The sequence below is a fragment of the Cupressus sempervirens genome, chromosome 4, assembly GCF_028749045.1.
Source record: "Cupressus sempervirens isolate cs-2001-9-10 chromosome 4, ASM2874904v1, whole genome shotgun sequence".
Classification (NCBI taxonomy): Eukaryota; Viridiplantae; Streptophyta; class Pinopsida; order Cupressales; family Cupressaceae; genus Cupressus; species Cupressus sempervirens.
In genome coordinates, this window is record NC_143121.1 from 78980563 (window position 1) to 78993508 (window position 12946).

Sequence of the window (12946 nt, forward strand, 5' to 3'; positions counted from 1 at the left end):
AGTATTTTTATTTTTTGAAAAAAATCCCTAATGACATCATCATTAATTAATTAATTTTTATGCAATTAAATCCCTTTATCTTAGTTAAAAATATTTAATTAAGGAATCCCTCCCAAAAATGTTTGAATCTTATTTAAACATTATTTCCTTATTTATTAATTATTTAATTAATAAATTGACCAAAAATCCTAAAATAAATAAAAAATTTATTTTTTGCCCAAAACTTGGCCAATTTCCTTAAGACCACTAACCTCTTCCAAAATTTTCTAATCCTTCTTTAATTTTGATTAAAGGCTAATCCCATCATTTCCTACCCCTAATCCCAACTCAAAATATTTAATTAAGATTAAATATTAATCCTAATGTTTATTAAAAAAGTTTTAATAAATATCTCCTCAACCCAAACCCTTGAAATAAATAAAACTTTATTTATTTCCTAAAAATCTAATTTATCCTCATCCTAAGAAGTTCTAGACTCTTTTAGAAAGTCTTCATCCTCATCCTAGGAAATTCTAGACTATTCTAGAAAGTCTTTATCCTCATCCAAAGTCTAGACTCTTCTAGAAGATGTCTTTAAACCTAATCCTAATCCCCTTCTAACCTTGTCACATTCCCTAAACATGGGTTAAAACTTACTAACCCAAGCCAAAGTTAACAAATATCTCCTCCTTCACCCACCCTCATTAAATGCCATCCACTTGCCTATCCCTAAGCTAATCCTAAACCATCCTAATCCATCCTCTAATCATTTGTACAAGCCTAAGCAAGCTTAAAACCCTCCTAATCAAGCCTAATTCGAAATTGCTCTCATCTCCCTCAAAATATCTCAACCATAAAACTTTATAAAGTCCACTAGGCCATAAATGACTCTTCGAAGCCCTTTTATTGCTCTTACAAGCCATTATGAGGGTCTTTATGAAAATTTTATCCCTTGAGCCTCCTTTGTTGACTCATCCTTCCCCTTTCCTCCATCCTCTCACCATGTGACATGTGTCACTCCTTGATTGGCTATAAGGAAGCACAATCCATGTGCTCTCCTCTCATGCAATCTGAGCCCTCCATAAGCTTTTTCCCATCCTTGCATCTTAGCCCTCAATCCCTCAAGCCTCTTGCCTATAAATTGGATCCTTCCCCTTTGAAAAATAACACAATCCATGAAGTAAAGTTATAATGCTATTTTGAGAGCCAAATCCATACTAAAGCCATCTATCCACACCAAAAATCCACAATCATTCATTGAAGCCTTTGGAAGCATATTGAGCATACATCCTATCTATTTAAACAAAGCTACTCAACAAGAGAGCTTCTCATTGAGAGAGCCAATTAATGGCTCATATTCTCAATTGAGAGCTCATCTTAGTCTATCTTGAAGTTTATGAATTTTGTTTAGTTTGTAGAAGCTTTATTTAAATTTGGTTTCTATTAGCATACTAACATTGCTCATATACATTTTAGCACACCCGGTGGGACCTCGCATGGGTCATCTTCATTATCTTTTTTAGTCAAGTTTTGTATGTCATTTGCTGATTTTGGCTAATTTTGCTTGTTTTTGTGATTGGTAGGATTGTATAAATTGGTTTTGTAGGTCCACATGAGCATGAAGAAGAAAAAGGAACTCATAGTCTATCTCATAGTATTTGCTAATTTTTCAAGCTTATAGGTGGACAAAGCACTTGGAATTCTTCTTCCTCTTCTTGTATATATTCTTCTTATTCCATCTACTTCTTCTTCTTCTTCTTGTGGGAGATCTTGGCCATTTTTTTTTTAGGAAGCAAAATCATACACACTTATTTTTAGTGCTTAAAATGAACCCCTAAATCATACTTAAATCCATTAAAAAATCAAAAATTTGCAAAAAAGAAAAAATCTTTTAACAAGTGAAACTAAACCAATCTAATCATTTGTATCCTTGCAACATCAAGGTTTTAGATGCATTCATGCAAAGTTAGGAACACTTCATTTTTGGGAATTTAAAAAGAACTTCAAGTTTCCATTTCAAAAGGTTCAAAATCAACACTAAGTGCACACTAAAATCTAAATCAAACTCAAAGCATCAATCAAGGATAAAATGAACCTCATTTGCAAATATGTTAAACTTCTTTTAAAAATCTCATGAAAACTAAGAGTCCTAAATGGTTGCCAAAATTGTCCTAAAAAGCTTTGTTATTTGTTCCAAACAAATGTCTTGTTGCAAAATCTTGAATGTTTCTTAGGTTTTTTATGCATCAAAACAATCTAGGAATATCATTTTTGGGCTTAAAACATGCAAACTAGAACACAAAATCTTGAATGAAAAGAAAATTCCAAAGAGTCATTTTTGCTTTTGAGTCCAAAAACAATCTTGAATGATCTAAGGTTAAAACAAAGCACTTTAAAGTTCTTAAAACAACACACAAAATCTCAATCTTGAATGCTCAAAGGAAAAAACTTGAATGTTTAATCACTTGTCTTTGAATGCATGTTGCTAAAATCACTCTTGAGTGCCATGGATTAAAATCAAAGTTTGTTTTTTTATGAATGCATGATTAAAACAACAAATCCAATCTTGAATGCCATAGATCAAATAATCATCTTTTGGAGCATAAAAAGAATCTACATTTTTGTAATCTTTTAAGTTATAAAAATAAATAAAAATTCTTTGAGTGAGTCTGTCGTTGGACTCACCCTCTTTAATCACCCATCAATTTAACCATTGGTTGCAATCTCAGTGCCATCTATGGGGATGGGTCCACCTAAGAGGGTGTTAAGTGCTCCACGCAAATCAAACTCCACTCACTTGGGTTTTTAGTGGTTTTTCTAAGTTAGAAAATTCCTTGAATGCGCATTAATCTTGCTCACACTTCATTTGGGCATAAAAATTGGACAAATATTGACATGGAGGGCCTCCGGGCGCGCGCTTGAAATCAAATCTCACACACCTTTGTTTTGGGCTTAAAATAAACTCACACTCAATCTTGAATGCCTTAAAGAAAAATCAATCGATACTTGATGTGGAAGGCCTCCGGGCACACGGGTTTACCTTCTTGTTGACCCTAACTCTTCTTCTTGTTCGCATTCTTCAATCAATTTTATTTTTGTCGATGCTTCAAATTTGGAATAAACATTGTATCTTAAACATGAGTGCTTGCAAAGTCTAGATCAAAAAACTTAAGCATCAGTTGGTAAAAGAACAAGCGTGTTTTTAAGCCCAAGATCATCCAAGTCTTCTCTCCCCTTGTCGTCTTTCGAGGCCATCTTGGGTGCATAAGATTAGGATCCAAAATCTTGTCTTCTCTTTTTAGGAGGCCTGCTTGGGGATTTCATCACCCCTTGGGACGACCTCAAGTCCAGCATTCCAGCAGAGTATAAAGATCGGGAGGTGAATCCAAAGAAACCTCTCTTGGGATCAAAATTTTGTCACTCGAGCTAAGCTTCAAGGAACTTTATACCCTTGAGAAGTGAAAGAGGAGAAGTGGGTTAGCGCTCCTCTCGGCTGTGTGACATCTTTTTGGTTTCATCTACAGATTTGGGCCTCACATACCTTGCGTATATCGAGGACTCCCTAGCTATAACAAATTTCATCCTTGTAGAAATCTTCCTAAGATGTTGGTGTGTTTGACGTGCTTGCTCAAAAATTTTGTCTACTTGTTTGTTCATAGCTTTTGAATGAATGTTTGCCAATTTTGGTCGAAATCCCAGAAAAGTAGAAATCTCCTAGCTCAAGGCATACTTAGCGTAGTCACTGCCTTATCAGAAAATCATCCAAGCTCCCCCGCTGCAACTGAATCTATCTAGTTCTTTGCCTTAGAACAATCCCAAATCCAAAGTCCATCCAAATCATCCCCCCAGCCAGCTAGCAACCCAATCCAAAATCATCACCCAAGCCTTTAGAGAGTTGTTGTCATTCTGCTAGAATTTTCTATCCAATCAATCTGACCAATCCACCAGCCTCACCAAGGTTATCCTTTGACAGAGCATTGTCCAGGGTAATCCAGCTTTGTGACTTGTATCCCTCATCACCTTGAGCTAAAGGTTGGGATCCACAAGTGGTCAATCTCGTGTCATGCCCATAGGATCACTAGTCTATCCTTAAGTTGACACAATCACCACCAATCCTGCACATAGGAAAGCAAAAATCTCACTTTTTGATATCATACCCTTAAAGTCTTCCACCCACAAGAAAGCCAAAAATCTCTAGCCAATCCTCCTTAGGTCTGTCATACAGCTTTGACTCTCCCTAGGAAATCTTTCATCAGCCAATCCAAAATCTGTGCTTAATCCAAATCCAACCATGAGCTTTCATGTTCATCCATATGCAAGACCCCATCCCCATCAAACTCATCATCAAAGCATGAAGTACCAATCCTATCATGATGTGTTTGGTCGCATTTTCCTTGCTCCCGCCACCTCCTATTCCAATGATGATGAAAATCTTGTTGACTATGATGGGTACATTGAAAGCCTTAGAAACATTCCCCCAAGGATCCCCCAAAATCCAAGAGTTATTCCAAACTATCTAGTCATGCCATTTGATATCCCAGCTTCCCCTCCATCACCCCATCAACCAAGCTTCCAATATTCCACCCCCATCACACTAGCTATTCCTGTCAATCCACCTCCACCTTCGACACACGAGTCTCCAAGGAATCTCCTAGAGGAAATACAAGAAAAGTCACCTCCAACAGTCGATAATCCATGTCATCTAATCCAACCATGTGAAGTAGTCAGTAATGAAGCTTCCCCATCTATAATATCACCTCCATCTCCCATAGCTATCATCCCCATACCATCCATCAAATTGCTTAAAATCCTTCCACTTCCCGCAAGCATCAAAATCCCACCACCTGTCAAATCCCTCCAAATCCTATCCACATTGCCTCCAAGCATTTCCCAAATCTCTCGTAATGACCCTTATGCATCCATCTTCTACTCACCCATCTCCACTACTGAATCTCCCATCTATCCATCCGCTACCTTTAAAGAATCCATCCCTTCACCTCCTATCGCACCTTCCACTCCAATCCAATCCTATCAAGATCCTGCCGAAAAGCATGTTGACATCCCCCAAAGCACAAAAGAAGATACCATCATGTCATGTCTTCCATCCATAGTGCAGTCACCATCTCCTCCATCTCCAAAACCTCAAGCCATATCTCCTCCACTACAAGATATCTTGTCATCCCACACACTACATCAAGATCCTATCCTTCCATCTCCCCCACTCCATGCTTCCATCTTACCACCTATCCAAGCTATTCTACCATCTATAATCTACCCTCTTGGTTCACTTACATTCATCCACGGTGGCCCTCTCTCAGCAGAAGAATTAAGAATAGTATCTCCCCATTGCAATACACCTAATAAATCACTTCTACCATTTTTTGCAAGCAACAAGTTTCCTCAGCTTGTTCAAATGCTCAATCGATGGCATTATCAAGGTCAAGGTTTAGGACCACAAGAGCAAGGAATCAGAGAGCCTATTATTGCACAAAAAAATTTAGGATTTCATTGTCTTGGATATGTATCCAAAGGCTCACCATCTAAAGGTGTTGGTACACCACACCCCCAAACCAAGCCTATCTCCAAGCCCACCATGCCAACCTCCCATCACTACTTCAAGAAATATTATGTCATCCCCCCTCCACCATCTTTGCAACCCAAAACAACCTACCATATCCCCCCTTTATCCGCTAAATCCATTTTGGGTCCCTATGTCCCAAAATCTACCATCCTCCATCCTCCTATCAGCCATCATAAAAATCCTATTCCATCCATTCCTATGCAAGATCAACAAAGGCACATATCAGGGCACATCATCCATCATCATCCCCCTACATGCTCTTTCATATCCTCTCCATCTCACAAAGCTTCTCCTAACCATCTTCCCAAAGCTTACCACAACAATGTAAATGCCAACTTCAAAATGCATAAAGCTAAAAATCTACATCCTAGGAAATCATATGTCTATTCTAAAAGACATACTCCAAAAAGGCAAAATCCAATCAAAGAATGCAAAACAATGCAAAAGCCTATGAAAAGAAAATTCAAAACCATGTGGATCCCCAAGAAAAAAGTTGAAACCCAATGCATAATGGCATCCATCATTGCTAATCCCCCATCTAGTGACTCATGTCCCCCATCTCCTAACTCCATCTTGGGTGCCTATATCCCCAAGCACGCTTCCACAAATCCTCCATCATGTCCGCATCTACCATCTATCCCCCATATGCCCTTTTCACACCCATCCCAACATGTGCCAATGTTGCTCTTGCAAGCATCCCCATATCATGCTCCTTTCCAACCTTTTCATCCCTCCATCTCCTACCATCAATCCCATCTAATCTAATCTATTGCATAAATCACACATCTAGTGTACCAACAACTAGCAACAAAATTGAACATTCCAACAGCCAGTGAAAAATCCCAAAAAAGCCAAAAATAGCTGAAGAAAGCCAAAATCATTGCAGCTAAGTCCAAAGTCAAAAAGTCAAAAAAAAAAAATAAAGAAAAATAAAGCATCCACTAGTGAAAACTTGGCAATTCAAGCACCTTGGACAAGTACCATGATGAAAACTTGGCAAACAAGCGTCATGCGTATTCCCGCCATCCCCAGCTTAGCCTATCACCCTCATGCTTTTGGTCATATCTTGACATCCAACTCCATCTTCCAATCTATCCACCTATCCTCCACCCTCCATCTTCCATCTCACACCATCCACTTATCTCCTGCAACTTCAGCCAACCATCCCAGCTATGATCCATCTCCCTAGCCCCTTCAGCTTTTTCCATCCTAGCTTCAATCCTATCACATCCATCATAAGAGCTCCTTCTGCATGTTATCCTTTGATTGGGGGCACCATATTCTTTGGAGATCTTGTCTTGTCCATCCTCCCTTTTCATTGGTATCTAGCTCTAGGCTATCCTCATGCAAACCCAATGTCATCTCTTTATATCCATCATAATCCTAGCTATCTACCATCCTATCCAGTCATCTCATCCTACTCCTCTAGCTATCCTTGGTCACAAAATCTCTCATCATCATTGGATATATCCTGCCAAATCCATATCTTTCGCTATCACCCCACCCTTAGCTTTCACATCTTGCACAACGTCGAACCATCCAGCTATCCTATCATCCTAAGCTTTTGCCTGCTTATAACTATCTTGGTCAGCTTCAGCTTGTAAATATCTTGGTCCATCAGCTTGTACATCCTCTTTAGCTTAGTACCATTGTATCTATCCAGCTTTCGTGTTCGTTCCTCCTTGATCAACATCTTGCACACATTGCACAACCCTTGGTTAGCTATTCCAATGCATCCTTTAGCTAGATTTCCTGTCACCAAAGTGCTATCCTTCTTAGTTCAGCTTGCCAGATGCATCACCCATCCAGATCCATTAGCTTAGGTGCTCTCCGATAGATCCTTGTAGGATATAGCTTTCCTCATGTCTGATCTTGGTCTGTTAGTACCTCGTCCTACCCATCTCGTTGGCAAATGGTTCTCTTTTGGATTTTCTCTTTCTTTTGATTTGGAATCTTCCCTTTTGGGTCTTAAAATATCTTTTCCAAGCAATCTTTTTGTTTCCTCCTCAAGGTTGCCACGATCTTCCATATCATGATATGCTGTGAATGGGGCAATCTGAGCATAAGGTCTTGATCAAGTCTTTTGTTTGTTTTTCTTTTCTGCTTATGGGTTACCTAGTGTCGGTTCCACACTGGTTCCTCTTGGAATCATGTGTGATGTTGGGGCAATCCTTGTGTGTTTGTTTTGAGTCAGTCGGTCAGTCCTCTAGATGGTTGGTGACAAGGCCTTGATGTTCTTGGTAACCTTGGCAATTAACCAATAGTCCTATAGCAAATCTAGTGCTCAACTACGTGGTGGTACTTCTCTTTGAAGTATCCCCCCCGCTCAAAAAGCTTCAATGGTTTTCCTTCATCTCCATTGTCCCCCATCCATATCCAGCATTTGTCTCTCCTACCCCAGCTTATGCATCAGTATCTCTTTGAATCACTCCTCACCTTTAGCTTTAGGGATCCACAATCCTAGTCTTAGGGATCCACCAATCCAAATCAATCCACCAAGCCTCATCTTTCGAGATCCACAATCCTAGTCCTAGGGATCTTCGAAACCCATCTTCCACCAATCCGACTCTTTGAAATCCTGTTGCATCAGCTTTTTAATCCCCTCATCCATCTCCCATCCTGGATTCCTTTTATAGCGCTTCGCTCCTTCATCCTCTACAATCCTAAGATCTTAAGCTTGCTTTCTCTTGTGCCTCCGATTCTCTTTTATCATTCTCCCATAGTGAGAGTTTGAGTTAACTAAACCTCTTCTCTTAAGCCAATCTGAGTCTTCTTGCTCATCTAAGATTCTTGTACTTTTCAAAAAGTCATCGAGCCTCACTTTCTCTCCCCGTCGCCTTCTTGAGGGGGCATCTTGCAGTCCATTCTCTCCTCTTCTGCTCTAGCCTTGGGCATCTTATTTTCTTATCTTTGATGCCATGCCACTTGCGGCATCACATCAAAGAAGGGAAAAATGTAGACACCTAAAAATCCTTTAGAAAATAAAGTATTTTTATTTTTTGAAAAAAATCCCTGATGACATCATCATTAATTAATTAATTAATTTTTATGCCATTAAATCCCTTTATCTTAATTAAAAATATTTAATTAAGGAATCCCTCCCAAAAATGTTTAAATCTTATTTAAACATTATTTCCTTATTTATTAATTATTTAATTAATAAATTGACCAAAAATCCTAAAATAAATAAAAAATTTATTTTTTGCCCAAAACTTGGCCAATTTCCTTAAGACCACTAACCTCTTCCAAAATCTTCTAATCCTTCTTTAATTTTGATTAAAGGCTAATCCCATCATTTCCTACCCCTAATCCCAACTCAAAATATTTAATTAAGATTAAATATTAATCCTAATGTTTATTAAAAAAGTTTTAATAAATATATCCTCAACCCAAACCCTTGAAATAAATAAAACTTTATTTATTTCCTAAAAATCTAATTTATCCTCATCCTAAGAAGTTCTAGACTCTTCTAGAAAGTCTTCATCCTCATCCTAGGAAATTCTAGACTATTCTAGAAAGTCTTTATCCTCATCCAAAGTCTAGACTCTTCTAGAAGATGTCTTTAAACCTAATCCTAATCCCCTTCTAACCTTGTCACATTCCCTAAACATGGGTTAAAACTTACTAACCCAAGCCAAAGTTAACAAATATCTCCTCCTTCACCCACCCTCATTAAATGCCATCCACTTGCCTATCCCTAAGCTAATCCTAAACCATCCTAATCCATCCTCTAATCATTTGCACAAGCCTAAGCAAGCTTAAAACCGTCCTAATCAAGCCTAAGTCGAAATTGCTCTCATCTCTCTCAAAATATCTCAACCATAAAACTTTATGAAGTCCACTAGGCCATAAATGACTCTTCCAAGCCCTTTTATTGCTCTTACAAGCCATTATGAGGGTCTTTATGAAGATTTTATCCCTTGAGCCTCCTTTATTGACTCATCCTTCCCCTTTCCTCCATCCTCTCACCATGTGACATGTGTCACTCTTTGATTGGCTATAAAGAAGCACAATCCATGTGCTCTCCTCTCATGCAATCTGAGCCCTCCATAAGATTTTTCCCATCCTTGCATCTTAGCCCTCAATCCCTCAAGCCTCTTGCCTATAAATTGGATCCTTCCCCTTTGAAAAATAACACAATCCATGAAGTAAAGTTATAGTGCTATTTTGAGAGCCAAATCCATACTAAAGCCATCTATCCACACCAAAAATCCACAATCATCCATTGAAGCCTTTGGAAGCATATTGAGCATACATCCTATCTATTTAGACAAAGCTACTCAACAAGAGAGCTTCTCATTGAGAGAGCCCATGAATGGCTCATATTATCAATTGAGAGCTCATCTTAGTCTATCTTGAAGTTTATGAATTTTGTTTAGTTTGTAGAAGCTTTATTTAAATTTGGTTTCTATTAGCATACTAACATTGCTCATATACAGACATAAGATGTCATCTCTCAGTGGATGTATTGTTCAAATTATGGTTATCATGGATGAAATAACTATTGACCTCAGAATTTCTAAATGGTAGTTATGAGACCTACATACTAGGCAATTGTGGCATCGCCCAAATGATATTTGTGGAATCCAATAGTTGAAATATATATTTAAATTTTAGTTGAATTATTTATCTGTGGCTTTGTCCTCTTGTTAAGATAGGAAGTAGAGATACATTTGTTGCAAAAGACAATGCAATTGAATACCATTCCAAATTTGGGCCAAGTTTTGATCCTAGGACCTGTCGTTATGGGTACAATACATTTTTAGACTTTTATCAGTTGTGTGACATGTCATTCATCAGTAGTAATCACCTATCATCCATCACATCCTCGATCTAACCAAGTGACTTGACTTAATTATTAATTGTTACCATGTAAACCAACACAACTTAGGTGAATAAGCTAATCACATCTCTTCAAAGGAAATCAAACAACAATTTTTGCCATGCATGATCAGATGATGGTTATGAATTACTCAATTGTAGAATAAGCTTCCTACTCCAAAATTTTGAAGAATTCAAACCTCTATATAATTTTAGGTGAAGTAGAAAAACACAAAGATAAAGATGTCACATTTGTACAATGTTTGGAACATTTATTTATTAATGTTATTACTGAATAGTTGGGCTTCTATTTGATTTGAGCATAGATTACAATAAAAATTGGAACAAAAGATGTAATTAAAAAAAAAAAATTGTGACTGAGGAGTTGAGAAAGAAATGTATCAATCAATTCTTAATATTGAAGCAACCATGATTTTTTTGTTTATTGAATTGTATTGCTATAAGTTTATTGGCACATTAAATCCATGTGCAAAAACTCTAGATGAGCTAGAATGCCATTATTAAAATAAGACATTTCTAAAATACTCAAACAAACCTAAAATTATAATGATATATTTTTCAAAATATTTTTAGTGATATATCCTACCAAAAGTAATAATCTATGAGGTGGGTCTCATTGGAGCTACATCATGTATAGCTAAAAAGAATTATTGCACAAGATTTCTTGATTTTAGTATTGAATAACCCTAATTTTGGAGAGGTGCATATGTGTTAAAGAAAAAAAAATATATCTTTATAGAATCCATGTTTCTATTGCCACTGGATCTAAGTGTGTTTTACCTATTCTATACTATGGAGAAAAATATGCAACATTTAAAAAAACTATTTTTTGCTTTGTACAAGGTGATTGGAAACTTTGCACTTCTGGCCAACCCTTGCTTTCACAATTCCTACAATAAAAAGGAAGATAAATATAAGATTTTTATGAAATATAGAGAATCCTTATGGGAGGAAATTGTTACTATCTTGCCAAATATCAAATGTAGAAAATCCTAATTTGTATAGTGGGAATTCTTCAAATCAAAGATATAGTATTTGACACAGACAACTTTCAAGTAAGTAGCTGATCTATAATGTAAAAATTTCTAGGTAAAAGAAGACCTCAAACAAACAAGCATATCAAAGATCATTTGTCCAATGGTTTGAAACATTTTTTGTTGACATCAAACAAACATAATTAGTAAATGATTTGTAACCAAAATTCTCTTAGAATTATATGAAATGAGACATCTAGCGCTTGGAAAGAAAGAGTGAAAAAATAAATAGAATAACAGGAAGTTATGAGTTAATTTCCACCAAAGTCACAACTTGTAATAGTCATGCTATTCTTGGTGCAGTAGTTATCAAAAGCATAGGAGGGATTAATTGTACCAATGTCTAGATTGTAGGAAGCACTTACTTGTACTGTGGACATAATAATCCAAGGCAACTTGCAGGACTATGTTTTTGATGAAGACAATAGTTTAGCCAGTGTTGTGTTTTGTGTTTTGTTGAAGTGGTGTGTGTTGTTGGACTAGTAAGGATTGTGTCTAGCGTTGTAACAATAGTTGTATCTAGTGATGCGAGTGTGGCTATGGGAGTTGTGAGTGTTCCCAACTTGCTTGGAAAAATGAGAGCTTTGGAATAGAGGTTGGGAAATGAGTGATAGAGATTTTTTGTCACATATCATAGGTAGAAATGCTCTCGCAAGTGTATCAAAAATGGGGAAGCATAGAGTAGTGTTGCACATCCCTCATTTTTGAGTTTGAAGATAATGTCAAGATAGAGGTTTCATTGAATTCTTCTTTTAAGAAAGATAATTTGCAAAACTAAAACAATAATGTCCCATCAAAACCCTACTTCTGTTAAAATTAGAGCTTATTTTGGTTTATACTAAGTTACCTATAGCATAAGTTTAATATAATTATAAAAAATAAAATAGAAGCATAATTTTAATATAATGATAAAATATAAAACATAAATTTAATATAGTAGATTCTATATCATTCTAAATTTCTAAAAGTAACCTTATGCTCAATGAATTCCATTCCTATTGAGCCTCTCAAAGAAATGGATAATTACCAGGTGCACCTATGAACAAAACCTAGAAAGCTCTATTTCTACTCTTTCCAATGTCTAACTGGGACACATGTAAGCAGTTCAAGATTAATGCTAAAAAACACTGGCACCTCTCTTATCCACTACAATAACATTTTTTCTTCTCAAAAAATACATCCTATGATCTTGTCATGACTATGTGTATAGGCCAATTAATAGCTTCAAATTGAATAGAAGCTAGACATTTTGATTGCCAATATCAAGTCTTTTGTTTGTGAAGTAAATATATTTACTAAATCACTATTCTTGCTTAATATTGAAAGGAGGATTGAAAAAAGGGTTTTAATAATAGCCATTACAAGATGTAAAAATTGGTAACTATAAGTCCATAGATGAGTAATAATTTATGATCAAACATCAAACACCAACCCGTTTGGTGTCTACAAATGTCCAAAATTGTACTTGGCCTCTTATGATATGGAGGTTAGATGGTGTCACTCTAGGAAA